This window comes from Felis catus, chromosome D2, assembly GCF_018350175.1.
Source record: "Felis catus isolate Fca126 chromosome D2, F.catus_Fca126_mat1.0, whole genome shotgun sequence".
Classification (NCBI taxonomy): domain Eukaryota; kingdom Metazoa; phylum Chordata; class Mammalia; order Carnivora; family Felidae; genus Felis; species Felis catus.
This window is the reverse complement of record NC_058378.1, coordinates 18,564,458-18,579,810: the sequence shown is the minus strand read 5'-3', so window position 1 is coordinate 18,579,810 and position 15,353 is coordinate 18,564,458. Positions and strand designations below refer to the sequence as shown.

Sequence of the window (15,353 nt, the reverse complement as noted above, 5' to 3'; positions counted from 1 at the left end):
AGCGAGAATCTTAAGCAGACTCTCAACCCCATGACCCTGAGATCATGACCTGAGCCCAAATCAAGAGTTGGTCGCTCAGCCAACTGAGCCACTCAGACACCTCTCTGCCCATTTTAAAATCAGATTGTGTGGGTTTTTTGGGTTTGTTTTTTTATTAATTTTTTTTCAACGTTTATTTATTTTTGGGACAGAGAGAGACAGAGCATGAACGGGGGAGGGGCAGAGAGAGAGGGAGACACAGAATCGGAAACAGGCTCCAGGCTCTGAGCCATCAGTCCAGAGCCTGACGCGGGGCTCAAACTCCCGGACCGCGAGATCATGACCTGGCTGAAGTCGGATGCTTAACCGACTGCGCCATCCAGGCGCCCCATGTCTTGTACTTTTCAACATATAGGTCTTTCACCTTCTTAGTTAAATTTATTCTTAGCTTTTTAATTCTTTCTGAGCCAATTGTCAACGGGATTGTTTTCTCCACTTCTCTTTCCTATACTTCAACGTATAGAACTGCAACCAATCTTAGGGCATTGATTTTGTACCCTGCAACGTTACCGAACTTGCTTATCGGTTCCAACGGTTTTCCGACGAACTGTCCAGGGTTTTCTGTATAATAGCATTTCATCTGCGAAGAGCGACAGGAGTTTTTATCGTGAATGCTGCATTTTGTCAGAGGCTGTTTCTGCATCTATGGAGACGATCGTGTGATTTTGATCCTCTGCTTTTGCTAATGTGGTGTATCACACGGCCTGATTTAGGGGATGTTGAACCATCCCTGCAATAAATCCCACGTGATCATAGAGGCGAGCCTTTCAGTGGATTGTAAAATTAAACGGGGTAGTATTTTGCCGAGGATTTTTGCAGCTATTTTCATCAGGGATGTTGGCCTGTAATTTTGTTTTCTGTGGCATCATTGTTTGGTCTTCATATCAGGGTACTGCTGGCATCATAAAATGAATTTGGAAGGTTTTCCTCCTGTTCTATTTTTTGGAAGAGTTTGAGATGGATAAGTATTAATTTTCTTTGAACGTTTGGTAGAATTCACTGGTGAAGCCATCTGGCCCTGGACTTTTGTTTGTTGGCAGGTTTTTGATTACTGATGACTGATCTCCTTACTGGTAATTGGTCTGTTCAGATCTTTGTTGAAATGTTTACTTATTTTTGACACAGAAAGAGAGACAGAGCATGAGCAGGGAAGGGGCAGAGAGAGAGGGAGACGCAGAATCGGAAGCAGGCTCCAGGCTTTGAGCTGTCAGCACAGAGCCCGACGCGGGGCTTGAACTCACAGACCGCGAGATCGTGACCTGAGCTGAAGTCAGACGCTCAACCGACTGAGCCACCCAGGCGCCCCTTTTTTTGTGTATTTCTATTGTATCAGTTGTAAATCTCTTTCGTTTCCTATTTTATTTTAAATATTTTAATGCCTTGCATCTTTTAAGCCTCAGCAGCCCATCTTTCCTCATATCGCAGGAAGGAATCCTGTGGCAAAGGAGGCAATTTGGGCACGACCATGTTCCTAAAGCATGGCAGGGCCAGGATTGGAACGCAGCAGAGCTGTGTCAGGATTTGACCCAAAGCTTGTGCCTCTGAGTATGTCTGTCTGATGTCTATACAACTAGAGCAAGGCAGCTCGCGGCACGGTGCTCGGCGGCTGGCAGCTTTTCCAGGCAGACTCGTCTGTGTTTTCCAGCCAAGGTGGACTAGAAGTTGCGCTAAGGAAATGAGGATGAAATAGAAGGGGGTATCAGTAAAGGGAAAAACAGGGACAGGAGCAGGTGGCAGAAACGAGTCAGCTCAGACCTTAAGTTGCCGGGTTAATGAAGTCAAGCCAAAGTGAGTTAAGTCAATGAAGTTGGGCAGAAGGGTAAAGAGAGTGGGTCAGGGAGTAGTCAGGAAAAAAGACAAGATTTCTACCTGAACAGAGCCTGGAAGATGAACTGGGGAAAGGCTGGGGAAAGACATGCGGATGGGATTAAGGTCATAACTTGTCTAGCATCAGGATCGGGGTGTAGGTGAGGTGTGATGGAATGAAGAGCTTAGGAGGGCAGGAGAATGGAGAGGGGGCAGGACTGAGTGGCACACACCTTTCTGGAAAGGTAAGTTCTCTTCAAAGAGAAGAATCATGCGTTCGTAGCGGCCGAGCTTGCGAAAGACCGGTCATTATCGCGCGAGCCGTCGTTCCTACAGTGTAACTGCGCTGCGACCCTGCCGCGTGCCTGGCACCGCCGAAGATTCTTTACATGCTTTATTCGAATTCTCAAAACCCTTCAAGATGGATGCCGATACTTCCAATTTACCAGTGGAGGGAATTAAGGCCCAGAATGGTGAGGTCACCCGCCCAAGGACACGTGGTTAGGAAATCACAGAGTGGGACTCTGAAGTCAAGGCTAGCTTGCTGCATTAGTCAAGGTGCAGGGCAAGGTGCTGTAACAAAGACGCCCAAAGAACAGTGCATTACACGAGGTGGAAACTTCTTTCTTTCTCATGTAATAGACTGCAGGTCAGGCACCCAGGAAAGTGGGGTGGTCGTGCTCTGTAATGTCGTTTCAGAGACATTCTTCCAAACGTTCAAAGAAAATTAATACTTATCCTTCTCAAACCGTAGTGGTTGTTACTGCAGATCATTGTGCAAACATGAACGGACCCATCACCGCTGGAGGCTCAACCCAGAGCCCGTATCTGACTTGCACAGGCAGGGCCTGAGCCGGGAGGGGTAGAGATGGGGAAGACTGATGGGTGCCCACCATCCCGGACTGTACTGCTCTCGATTCTCAGAGTTGTCCTTTCCAACATGTTCCTCTGTCTCTCTAGGACCTAGGAACCATTGACTGTTCAAGCCCACAAGAGAAACGTAAACTCAAAATGCCAGAGCTGAGATGTGACGGGACTGAATATCGCCTGGTCCAGCTTCTAGTCCCCAAGAGGAAGCACAAGCAGAGTCTGCTCCCTGGGATCACACAGAGGATAGTCAGCAGGTGGTCTGCCCATGCTCCGTCCACCCACAATCCACCCTCCCAGGAACAGGAATGAGGAAGCCCCACACCCTCTGAGCTCAGGGCATCCGTGATCCACATTAAACCAATCTTGGCCTCCCCACTCTCCTCCGTTACCCGTGCCGTGGAGAGGGGTAAAGGCAGCCTTCCCAGCGCTTCAGTCCAGACTGTGGCGGGTCCTGTTTTCATTCTTAGGTGGACGTGTGGCCCATTTTTTCTCTCCAGTGCCTCGGAACACCCCACAGCGACGTGGAGTCACTTGCCTTAAAATATCCTGGATGATGGGAAAGGACAATTCTTTTCCAGGCGTAGGCTGGGTGGGTTTAGATGTGGGATGGCCTTGGCCTTGGGTGGCTGATAGCAGAGCATGGGGACATGTCTGTCCTCACCCTCCCAGCCATTGACTAGTCCAGGTTCAAGCTTAGGATTGAACTCCTCTCTTCTCTTGACTCAGATCAAAACCCTCAAGCCACTGCTTTTAACGTAAGCCGGTTCCCAACTTCAGGCTCAGTGATGTGCTCAGGCTTCCCTTCGATGTTTGTGTGCCTTCTGTGTAGACCTGGGCTCTCTCCAAGAAGTTAGGGGGAGCTAGGGAGGAGGGAACCAGCCCTCCTTAGTCCCTAGAACCATGGCCAGCCCTTGGGTGGTGCAACCCTTGTCCTCTGCGTCTCCTCTGCCTGGAATGCCCATCACTTCCTCTGAGTTGAGAACGACGACTAACATTAACACCGTGCTTACTAAGTACATCTTGCCCTGTAGTGCTCACGTGCTGTTATTGTAGTGCTGTCCGTCTGTCCGTCTGTCTAGGAGGGAGAGCACTGTACGAGCGCTTGGCATCGTTCAGTTCTCAATCCTTATAGCACACTAGGAGCTGGTTCCATTATGATTCCCACTTTACAGATGAGAAAACTGAGGCACCTGCCAGATGGTTATTGTTAGATCGTACAGATCCACTTGCACACTTTACTCCCGCCGTGTCGGATCCAGGTCTATATGGATGACGTCGACAGGCTTCCAAATTCTATGGTTTTCGGTTGTGTTTAGCCAGTGAGGAGAATGGAGGGGCGGGGTGGAGAGAGTGAGGTTGTGCGCTTGCCCCCCCGGCTCTCTCCCTGCGAGGTGGCCGGGGCCGCGTGTGTCTCCCAGCCTGAGGACGCTGCCGCTTTCAGGGCTCTCTCTTCTGGACTCCCTCTTCTCATTCCTTCTGGCCTCAGGTGGTGGCAGTTCCTGGGTTCCTGCACAAGCCCCCAGGGGCTCCGGAGACTCTGCCCAGAGGAACAGATCCCTTTGTAAACAGCCCCCTCCAATTATTTATTTTCCCTCTCTCTGAACTCCATTTAATTAAATCACAAAACAACACAAAAGAAGCTGTATTCCTGGCGAGTGGATGCAGTCTTCCTTCGAAAAGTGCTGAGCACACCAAAAGCTTGCAAACTTCTTGTGTTTGCAGTTTGGTGAAGCTTGCTTGCTTTTTTACGAGCAGCCAGCGATTGACCGCCAACCCCGGAAATTAAGGATTCGTCTTGGTTTAAAAAAAAGGTGGTTAGCCACCTGCACCAAATGCAAGCTTATGCCAGGTCCAAGAATTTTGTAAGTGAAGACCGCCCATCTAGAAGAAGTTTCACCCTTTAGTTTCCCAGGGAGCTGGGCAGGGGGAGTTCGAGCAAACAGAGTGAGGCAGGCTACACAGGACTGAAGGGGGTGCGGCGACAGGGTTGGGGAGATTTTTGCAAACACAGCCATCCCCAAACAGGATAGCTCCCAAGTAACCCAGCCCCCCAACCCCACCCCAACACCAAGACAAGGGAATGCTGAGGGATACTAGGTTTGATAGCATTTATTTAACGTGAAAAGGATCAGACGGTCTCAGTAGACCACAGGTTGACAGAGGTGGTGGTTCTTCGAGACAAAAAGCCTGAAAACTGAATTTTCACCCAAAGTTGCATAGCTTGGGCAAAGCCAGGACTCATACTAGGACCTGCCTGCTGTAGAACCCGTGTTCGTTTCTTTATACTATAGCTTCCGAAACCCGAGGAACTGATAAAAACATACAGATTCTCAGACCCCAGTCCTGACTTACTGAATCAGAAAATTCAGAGGGAGTAGCTTAGGAATCGATACTTTTAGAAGAGCACCACAGTGATACGGTCTAAATAATCCAGGGATCCGGGGAGTGTGTGGGCGAAACGAGAGTGGTTGAGTAATCATGACCGCAGCTGAGTGATGCGCTCGTAGGGGTTGATTTTCCTTTTCTCTTTGCTTTTGTGCGTGTTTTAATTATTCCACAATGAGCCCTTAAGAAAAGAGAAAACAGAAAGAATGAGCAAGAAATCTATAAATCAATCAGATTTATAGATTTATAGATAAATTTATAAATAAATCTATAAATCTATAAATTTATAGATTTATAGATCAAATGAGACTCCCTCGTTGGATATTCCACACTGGGGGGCCTTGCCAACTTATGAACGGGTACGGAGGGAGGGACTGAAGTCAAATGTGTCATCTAAAAAGGACACAAGTAGGGGCGCCTGGGTGGCGCAGTCGGTTAAGCGTCCGACTTCAGCCAGGTCACGATCTCGCGGTCCGGGAGTTCGAGCCCCGCGTCAGGCTCTGGGCTGATGGCTCAGAGCCTGGAGCCTGTTTCCGATTCTGTGTCTCCCTCTCTCTCTGCCCCTCCCCCGTTCATGCTCTGTCTCTCTCTGTCCCAAAAATAAATAAACGTTGAAAAAAAAAATAAAAAAAAAAAAAAATAAAAAGGACACAAGTCTTATCTGCTCCCCAGTTGGTAGAGCTGTCAACGATTAAACATCGTGGAATGCGGGCTCAAAGGGCCAAATGACACTTGCAAGGTCCATTCTCCCCCCCGGGGTGGGGGGTTCCTGACATCATTGCCATAAACCACGCCCAGCAAGAAGGTAGTCAGTTTGGGGTAGGATTTGCTCTTTTCCCGGCCTTGCAAAAATAACCAGAGAAAGGAAACTCCCAAGACCCAGGCAAATTGGGTGTTTTCTCTGGCTCAGCAAAACCAGCCCCGTCCACGGGACCTCAGTTAAGAGAGTCGGTGCTGCAGTATCGCCGGGGACAAGCCGGCCTGGGATGGGCAAGTGGCCCACAGAGCCTCTGCCCTGCATGCCTGGCACCTGGGGGAGATGTGTGCGTGTCTGCCCGCCCACGTCATCTCCAGTGGGGGCGGGCAGCCGTCGCAGGGCACTTAGGCGTGCTAACTCGGGGTCGCACAGACCTAGGACCTCAGCCCGCGTTGGCCACTGCTGTGGGCGAGTTGCCAGACCTTTGGGAGCCCCGGTTTTCTCATCTGCAAAATGACAATAACAATAGGGCAAGTTCCATGGCTTGTGAGGAGGTGCCCCCCGTGCGGCGCGTTAGCAGCGAGCCCCAGGCCCGAGGAGGGTGAATTTTTCGTCTTGCTGAGCCCCCGGCTGTCCGTTCTTCCTGCCTCCCTGGAGCAGAAGCTGTGGGTGCTCTGCCTGCACCCTCCGCTCTAGGGGTGCTCCAGCCGACTTCCAGCTGTGTCTCATTGCCCGAGGCCTTTCTCTGCAGCCACAGAAGGTCACTTGGGCCCCAGGTGAGGCAGGACAGGACCAGTCCTCAAACCCTGCACGGAAATACCACAGCCCCCTCCCACCTGCCATATTCTTATTTACTGGGTCTCTCAGGTATCTCGCTCATGGGGACCACAGACCTCACCTGTTTCTCCTCCTGCCTGATCGGTGGTTGTCACCGTGTGCCATCAACAGCCACTTTGCGGAGAGCTGTGGCGCCGGTGCAGTGAACCCCTCCCCAAGCGCGAGAGCCTAAGAGGGACCCGCTGTGGCCCTGGAGGCCAAAGCTTCCCCGCAGCCACCCATGGGGGTGGCTGGCCGATAACACACCCTTTATTTGTCCCCCCACCTCCCAGATAAACCACTTGCACTCAAACCCTTGCTATGGGATCAGATCTGGGGAGTCCAAACGAAGACACTTGGTATTACGAGGTCCGGACAGCAGATCCTGTGTCTTGGGTCATTTATTTGTTAGTAGATGGCGACGAGGACCCGGGTCTTGGCAGGGAAGGGGTGGTGATCCCCCCTGGCATGCTGTAGCCCATCATGAAGACCCCCTTCTGTGAATACCCGGGACGCGTGCTGGTTATTTGGCACCTGCAGCCGTGTCCCCAGGGGGGAGGTGACCTTCTGTGCCCTGTGATGCTGCAGCTGGGACTCTCAACATTCCATTTCCACGCCGCCTGGGTGGAATTAGGCTCTGGGGCGCCGTGGGACGCTGGAGGGAAACAGGGGGCTGGACGAGGAAGAAGGGACTTGCTGCTTCCCATCGCTGCCAGGGTCGCTCAGCGATGATTCTTCGTTCTGGAGATGAAGTCGGTTCCGATAGCTACAGGTGGTTCCAGTTAATGGTTTTTCCCGTAACCCGTTTCGTGACCCCCCCCTCAGTAGGGGTGCCCCCTGCCCAGACAAAACCCTTCCCCATGATCCCCCAGTCTTGGGGTCTTGGTCGCTTCCTGCAATTACTACCTCGGCGACACCACAGCGAGGGTGGCCAACAGGTCTGGTTTGCCTGGGGCTACGGGGTTTCCCAGAAACCCAGGGGGCAGCAAGACAACGGCAGACCCAAGTCAGAAAACCATTGACGAGGGCACCAGATTGGAAGGCAGAAGCCCTCTGTGGTAGCACGTAAAAGGGCTGTCGCCGGCCGGGGCTGGATGGCACATCCCACTGTACATGTGGCTTTGGACCTGATAAAACGCGTGGTGAGGTCTGACGTTACGGCCCCAGCAAGTAGCCGGTGCCAAAGTCAAGGCGCCGTAAAGAAGAGCGGGACCCGGCAGCCTAGAATGGGTCGTCTGGGTACGTGTGCTCCAGACCCCTCAATCCTCAGGTTACCTGGCCCTCTCGGTGCTTTCGTAGCCTCCCCTTGCCCCAAGGTGACGTGGAGGTCTCACCCGAAGCCGGTGCTTTATAAGATGATACTTGCCCTTGTGGCTTCTCGGCCAGGGGTGGTAAGCTTTCTCTGTAAAGGGACAGACAGCAAATATCTTAGGCTTTGCAGGCCACGCAACCCCTCTCATAACCACTCAACTCGTGCACTGCATCCAGAAAGCACGGGTGTCCGGGTGGCTCAGTCGGTTAAGCATGATCTCGGCTCCGGTCAAGATCTCACAGTTTGTGGGTTCGAGCCATGCTTCGTTGACGCCCCTCCCCCACTCGTGCGGACAAGCCCTTGCGCGCGCTCTCTCAAAATAAATAAATCAACTTAAACACAACACAAAACAAAAAAGCAGCCTCGCCAATATGTAGATGAATGGGTATGGCTGGAGTCCTAACAACACTTTATTTGCAAAAACAGGCCGTGTTTGACCTGTGGACCACAGTTTGCCCGTCCCTGTGGAAGACCAATAATTAGCCCTAGCATATCTCAGCACGGCAGACGCGAAAAATGCCTCCCGTCTTCAGAAAGGGCCCCGGAACCCAGCTAACATGCACCCTCGTGATTCAGGAGGTCCCATCTGGGAATGAATCTTGAGATAACTGGCGTGAAAGAAAACAGAAGGCTGGAGAAGGGAGACTTCACTGACATGTGGGCACTCTCCCATGACTCAGGATTTAGCACCCTGGCAAGGACCCTTAGCGCCCCCCTAATCTGCTACTGACATAGTGCCCCGCAGCGTGGTGATAAAGGATAGCCTCAACCAAATGAGACATTAATGCCAGAACGGTCTTTGGAGCAGAAGGGGGAGAATGCTCAGTGAGGCAGGCATACAAAAATAGATTCTGTAAAATCAGAGAGTCTACCTCGCCTTCTCTGTCTGCCCCTCCCCTGCTCATGGGCTCGCTCGCTCTCTCTCCCTCGAAGATAAACTTTTTTTTTTTTTTTAAAGAAAAGCACAGCACGGTTGGCAGGGCTAACCCATCAGAGGTGATGTGGACAAATGACTGTAATAGCAGAAGAGTTCCAGTGGCAACCTGGACCCTTATCTGCAAGAGTCAGGGGGGCGTGACTAACAGACGGTGGTGCTCTTAGTGGTGAGATTGCAGCATGTTGCTTGAACTGTGTACCAAAGACGAAGGGCAGGCGAGGCAAAGACTGATGTCAGCTGCTGCAATGGAAAACCATGATGCTTTGCCCGGTTTCCAGACCCGAGCCTGTTGTCAGACCCAGAGCGAATTGCCGAAGGGGAGCCTGGGTGTCCTTGAGGAATGTCCTTGCAGCATCACGGCAAAGCATATAGTGATTATCTCCTTCATCTGTCACTGAAAAAACGTATGGCTATTTCTCCTGAGGAAAAGGAATGACTCAGATCTTTAAAGAGCTGTGGCTAGAAGATCTGGGCTAAAACTTAAAATGCCATCCCAACCCTCCCCCTGATGTGGAGAACTTCTAGCTCCAAATCTATCTCATAGTGAGTTCAACGGATTCACACCCCACCTCGTGTTCATTTGTCTGTTCCCTGAACGTGTCACTGGAAAGGACGCACGTGAGAGCCGGAAGGACGCTGTCGCGGAGTAAGAGCCACAGTGGCAAGAAAAACCCAAGTGGAAACTCTCGAAACTTCCTCATGCTGGCTAAGATAGGAAATCAGAAGAAATGTCTCATTCTGGGTTAGAAGGCCGCCTAAAAACTTAACGACGGCAAACAAACAAACACCAAAAAAACTTAAAGAAGACAGCGGGCAGGGCCCCTGGGTGGCTGAGTTGGTTAAGCGTCTGACTTCAGCTCAGGCCATGATCTCACCGTTCCCCAATTTGAGCCCCACGTCAGGCTCTGTGCTGACAGCTCAGAGTCTGGAACCTGTTTCAGATTCTGTCTCTCTCTCTCTCTCTGCCCCTCTCCCACTCTTTCTCTCTCTCTGTAAAAAATAAATAAGCATTAAAAAAAATTAAAAATAAATAAATAAACATTAAATAAATAAATGAAATTGGGCTTGTAAATTTAATATATATTTTTTCCTCTGTAAGGTACTTCAATTGTCCGGTAGATAAACCAAGCCTTTCCAGGGTCTTTAGTCAATTTTCATAAGTCTAATTAATTGTAATTTATAAACAAGATGAATCTAGGTCCTTTTAAGTGTTTTTACACTCTATATAAATTTAGTAAATCTAGGATGTATTATGCTAAGCAAGATAAATTAGTCGGGGAAAGACAAATATGATTTCACTCATAGGTGGAATTTAAGGGACAAAACAGATGAACATAGGGGAAGGGAGGGAAGAATAAAGTAAGACAAAAACAGAGAGGGAGACAAACCAGAAGAGACTCTTAAATACTGAGCTGAGAACAAACTGAGGGTTGGGGGAGGGGAGGTGGGGGGGGGATGGGCTACATGTGTGATGGGCATTAAGGAGGGCACTTGTTGGGATGAGCACTGGGTGTCATATGTAAGTGATGAATCACTGAATTCTATTCCTGAAATCCATACTACATTACATGTGAAGTAATTTGAATTTCCATTTAAAAAAATCACAAATTTATTTTATTTTATTTTTTTAATGTTTATTTATTTTTGAGAGAGAAAGAGGGGAGCAGAGAGAAGAGACACAGAATCCCAAGCAGACTCCAGGCTCTGAGCTGTCAGCACAGAGCCCAACACGGGGCTCGAACCCATGAACTGTGAGATCATGACCTGAGCTAAATAAAGTCTGGTTCTTAACCGACTGAGCCACCCAGGTGCCCCCCAAAAATCACAAACGTAGATCACTTAATTTTAATATGGAATCACAACACTGGCCTATTGCATAAGCCAAAATCTCTTAAGTACTGTAGGAACTTAAATACTAAATATGAGTTGAATACTTACGTCAAGAATTGTGAAGAGTCTGAAATTTAGCCTACTTCCAAAATAATCAGTTTGGTGGCTGCTGGCAAAGGATAGGAGCCTTCTGAGTCAGAGACAAAGGACTTAGTTACTCATAGCAATAGTAGAATCTCAGCATTTATACCAGTTTCTGAGTCCCAGTCCCCAAGGGTGGTGTGAAACAGGCCAAGTGACACCTGCATCCACAATGGATTATGGGAGAGGAGCCCTGAGCTTAGGGCGCCCAGATCTTTTCTAATGGACAGTAAGTCCGCTTCATTTTTGCTGTGGAGGATGGCGCTCTCTTTATTGTACTGGACAGTACATAAACCTGCCCTTTGCTCTGGAGGAACTCTCTGTTTTCCGAAGCTGTTCACCACATATCCTTGAAAAGATAGTGCAGAAGAAAGGCAGTCATGCGTCTGCTCACAAGATGTGCAGAAACAGGAGAAACCCATGGAAAATGCTCTCTCAACACCTTACCCACAAAATAGTCTCACTGTGGGTTGATTCTCTTAAGCATTTCTAAGTTTAAATCTAGATCTTTCTGTGATTGAAAGATGTTTGCCTGCTAGGGGATCAATCCAGACAACTTTTGGGTTATTTTCTCATACAATTTTTGTGGTTGCCTCCCAGTTAACTGGGGAATTTTTAATGACCAGTAGATCTCTGGCTGAAATATGGCTTGGGTGCTTGTTGGTGACCTTGACTGCCAGGTGAATCCTGGCTTCAGAGTCATTGTGCCAATAGTCTCCAAACAGGGTGGTCTCCACATGTATTTCACCTATACTTGTGTTACATGACCTCATTCTGCTGACTTGTGACACAGCGGTCAGCCCTCCAGCCAATTGTTGCTCCCTCTGGTTGGATTTCGCATATTTATTTACATCTTTATTCTTGTCCTGCTCTTCCTATCTTTTATTTTTTTTTAATGTTTATTTATTTATTTATTTTGCTAGAGGAGAGGCAGAGAGCGAGGGAGAGAGAATCCCAAGCAGGCTCCTTGCTCAGCACAGAGCCCAACACGGGGCTTGATCTCAGGGACAGTGAAATCATGACCTGAGCAGAAATCAAGAGTCGGATGCTTGACCGACTGAGCCACCGAGGTGTCCCTATTCCTATCTTTTAGACCACAGACCTCAGAGATACGCTTGACTCCATTGTCTTCATGTTTAAGGAGAGCATTTTGTTTAGTTCTTTGACAGGCTAGGAAAGGGTATCTTCTCGTCTGATCCTCTCTTTCCTGTTCTGGAAAGTGCCAAAGTGTGCCACTTGGGCAAAGGGAAAGAGGAAACCCTTCCTGTGGAGGTCCCTCAGAGATGTAACAGTTAAGGCAGCAGCCCCTTGCTGTGGCCAGGAGTTGAAGATTTCACCCTTTTCAGAAGAGGTCCCGCCCCCTGGCTGAAGCTCCGCCTTCAACTGCTCTGTCAATGAAAGTCCTGCTCCTCCCCAGGAGGACCACTTGCCAGGGGGCCTGAGTCCTGAGTGCTCACCTGTATGGCACAGAGGGCAGCAACTAGGGAGAGAGGAAGGTTCTGGCGACACCTTGAGCCAGCCCATAAATTCCCCCTTCCTTCCACCGACAGATCATTAATCTCCTGGAACAGAAGCTGAGTACTAATTGGTCTAATAATGGGAAATGGGTCAGAGAGAAGGGCCTCCATGGTGGAATGGAGATGACTTTTTTAGGTACATAGTTTTGATAGGCATGTGAGAAGGAATTACAGCCCTACGGCAACCTCTGGTTTGCCCAGCTTGAGATAACTAAAGTTTCTCTCCATTTCAAATTCTAAATTAATTATAGCCTGACTGCGCTATCGCATTCAGCCTTCATCGTCCATTCAGTTTGAAGGCCATTACCAGCCGCCGAGCCTCCCAGCTCCTACAACCGGCGGCGATCTGTCTATACTCTGCACTCCCAGAGTAAAACTTCAGCTGGTGTCTCATTTCCCTCCCCTAATAGCAAAGTAAAGCCCAAAGAAAAGGGGCCCTGTTGGTGGCAGGATAGCGTCCTGGCATAGCTTATGGATAGATGGCACCTGGCAGGGTCTCACATCATCGGGGGAGCAGCAGGAGAAGAGGCAGCCCAAGCTGGGTTCTTTATGGGGGGAGGGCACTCCATCTGAGCCTGGGCACCAGGGCATGTCCACTAACCCTGAGAAGTTTGCTTGTTTTCACAGTTATTTTTTGGCCGGAACGCACGGCAGCCAAGATGCTCTTACTTGTGCTTTATGATGTTGTGATAAGGGCTCCAGGATTCCCAGAGACTGATCCCACTGACGAGGAGCCAGGAGACCCGAGTTCTAGTCCCGTCTCCGCCACTCGCTGCCACCATCACTGAATAAGTCCCTCGATGTGTTAGTTATCTAACTCATAAGCAAGTGTAATTGTACCTGCCACGCCATATCCCAGGGTTATTGCTGGGCTTGGTTATTTCATCACCTGAAATAATGGAATACTAGATATGAATGTACTCTGCGAAGTACTGTGTTCCTCATTCTAAACGAGAGTCCAAGAGACCCACTTCAATTCTCAGCACAGGACAGCTCTTCTGATCACTCAGAGACTGAGAACAAGCTCCCCAGGTTCCAGGTTTGAATCTCTATCCAAGAGATAGAAAGCTCAGCCACGGTGTTCCACCTGGAGGGATCTTGGGATGTGGCTCTCAGCTGGAAAAAGGTGGGGGGACCTGTCTGCCTGACTGCGGGAACTTAGGGGAGCCACCTAAGTGGCCGGGTTTACCGAGGGCTAGGGTGCAGAGAGAAAGGAGGCAGGAAGAAGAGAGGGCAGCGAAGGACGGAGAGATATGGTGTGGGCTCTGTCCTCAAGCCAGATCCGGAATCCCAGCACTTCCTTCCCCCTGCTACCTCGCACACCTGTCACCTGAAGGGGCTCCTCACAGGTCTCCCTGCTTCTGCCTGACGGCCCTCAACACGGAAGTCAGATTCCGCCACAGCACCCAAAGCCCTCAGCAGCTCTGGATTCCCCTCAGAGCAAGAGCCCAGTCTCCAGGGAAGCTCCCTCTTCTCAGCCCTTGCTTCTGGTCGCTCCCAGCCACCCTCGCCATGCGGGCTTCCGGCCTGTTTCAGACTGCTGTTTTGCATCAACCGTTGTTCTGCTTGGACCCCTCTTTCCCGGATTCCCCCAGTAATTCCCAGTGACTTTTCTCACCTCACTTGAGTCTGTGCCCATTTACGTTTTTCGCCATGAGACTTAGAACCACCACGGGCCGCCCAGCGCCCTCCCGAACTCTTCGTACGTCTTAGCCTGGGTTGTCCTTCCGGTGGTCCTTCTCACCTTCAATAACACATAACTTATTTCTTACGCTTTCTGTTTTTTCCGCCTCCTCCCTCCCCCGGCCACAATGTAAACCCCAGGAGCGCAGAGGTTTTTGTCTGCTTCCTTTCACCGACGTATCCCAGGGGCCTAGAACACCGCCTGGCCCATATCAAGTATTCAATAAATATTTGTAAGAAAATGAGTAATTCCGTGGGAGGAAAGGGAGGAGACCGTCTCAAGAAAGAGAAAGAATTCAACAATGTCAACACTTCCAAATGCTTCAGAGAGGTCAAGGCGAGAGCCGGAATTCTTGGCAAACACACTCCCGTCTGTTTGGACTGGAAACAGAGTACCATGCAGGATTACAAGATGAATGAATGGGACTTAAGTACAGGAAAAATAAGTGTCAACAACGCCTTCAAGAAATGCAGGGCAGGGGGCGGAGGGGGGGAAGGTTGTAAATCATTTCGATGCTAACTCGAGGGCCCCACATCAAGAAAAAGAAATGCTTTCTGTGGTTTTAAACCATTTTCTGGTTCTGAAATTAATGTGCGCCCATTTTAGAAGGATTTGGAAATTGTCAAAGACCCAAAGACGGAGATGAACGTCTCACCCCGTCCCACCACCCAGAGAAAACCACAATTGACCGTTCCCTATGCTTGTTCTCTAGGTCCAGGTATTTATGACAGTTCTGTTGCTTGTTAGAGTGCTTCCTCAAAACTCAGGGGCGTCTGGGTGGCTCAGTCGGTCAAGCGTCCAACTTTAGCTCAGGTCATGATCTCACGGTTCGTGAGTTCGAGCCTGGCGCGGAGCTCCGCGCTGACAGCTCGGAGTCTGCTTCAGACCCTTTGTCCCCACCTCTCTCTGCCCCTCCCCCACTCACGTGCACACATGCTCTCTCTCTCTCTCTAAAAAATAAACATAACAAAACTTTTTAAATTACACAGCTATGGGTGATATGGCTACTTTGTATTTGCATGTCCATTTTGTAGCTTTGTATTCATTTCATGTTGTAGCAGGAATTTTTCTTCATACCTTCATAGGTTTTTGTATGATGTAAATTTGGGGGGCGCAAATGACTTTGTTCAATAACAAATATAGCCAATTCTCTCCTTGGACCTTTATGTTTTACCCATTTCTTTATTATCATAAGCCACACTTAGAGCATGATGTTTCTTTTCCTTCCCTTCCCTTCCCTTCCCTTCCCTTCCCTTCCCTTCCTTTCCTTTCCTTTCCTTTCCTTTCCTTTCTTATTTTTTTCTTTTTGGAAAGAGAAA

The 15,353-nt window shown here is 49.5% G+C and overlaps 1 long non-coding RNA gene across 2 annotated transcripts; it reads right to left on the bottom strand.

Moving 5' to 3' along the window:
- Window positions 1-4,809: 4,809 nt before the first annotated feature.
- LOC109492435 lies at window positions 4,810-14,203 on the bottom strand. Of its 2 annotated transcripts, none has more exons than XR_006586916.1 (3): window positions 13,969-14,203; window positions 6,232-8,015; window positions 4,810-5,281 (listed from the first exon to the last, which is right to left on the bottom strand). It is a non-coding gene; the product is annotated as an uncharacterized LOC109492435 (long non-coding RNA). The 2 variants fall into 2 exon arrangements; XR_002146289.2 differs by having other exon boundaries at window positions 7,889-8,015; window positions 13,969-14,190.
- Window positions 14,204-15,353: the final 1,150 nt, after the last annotated feature.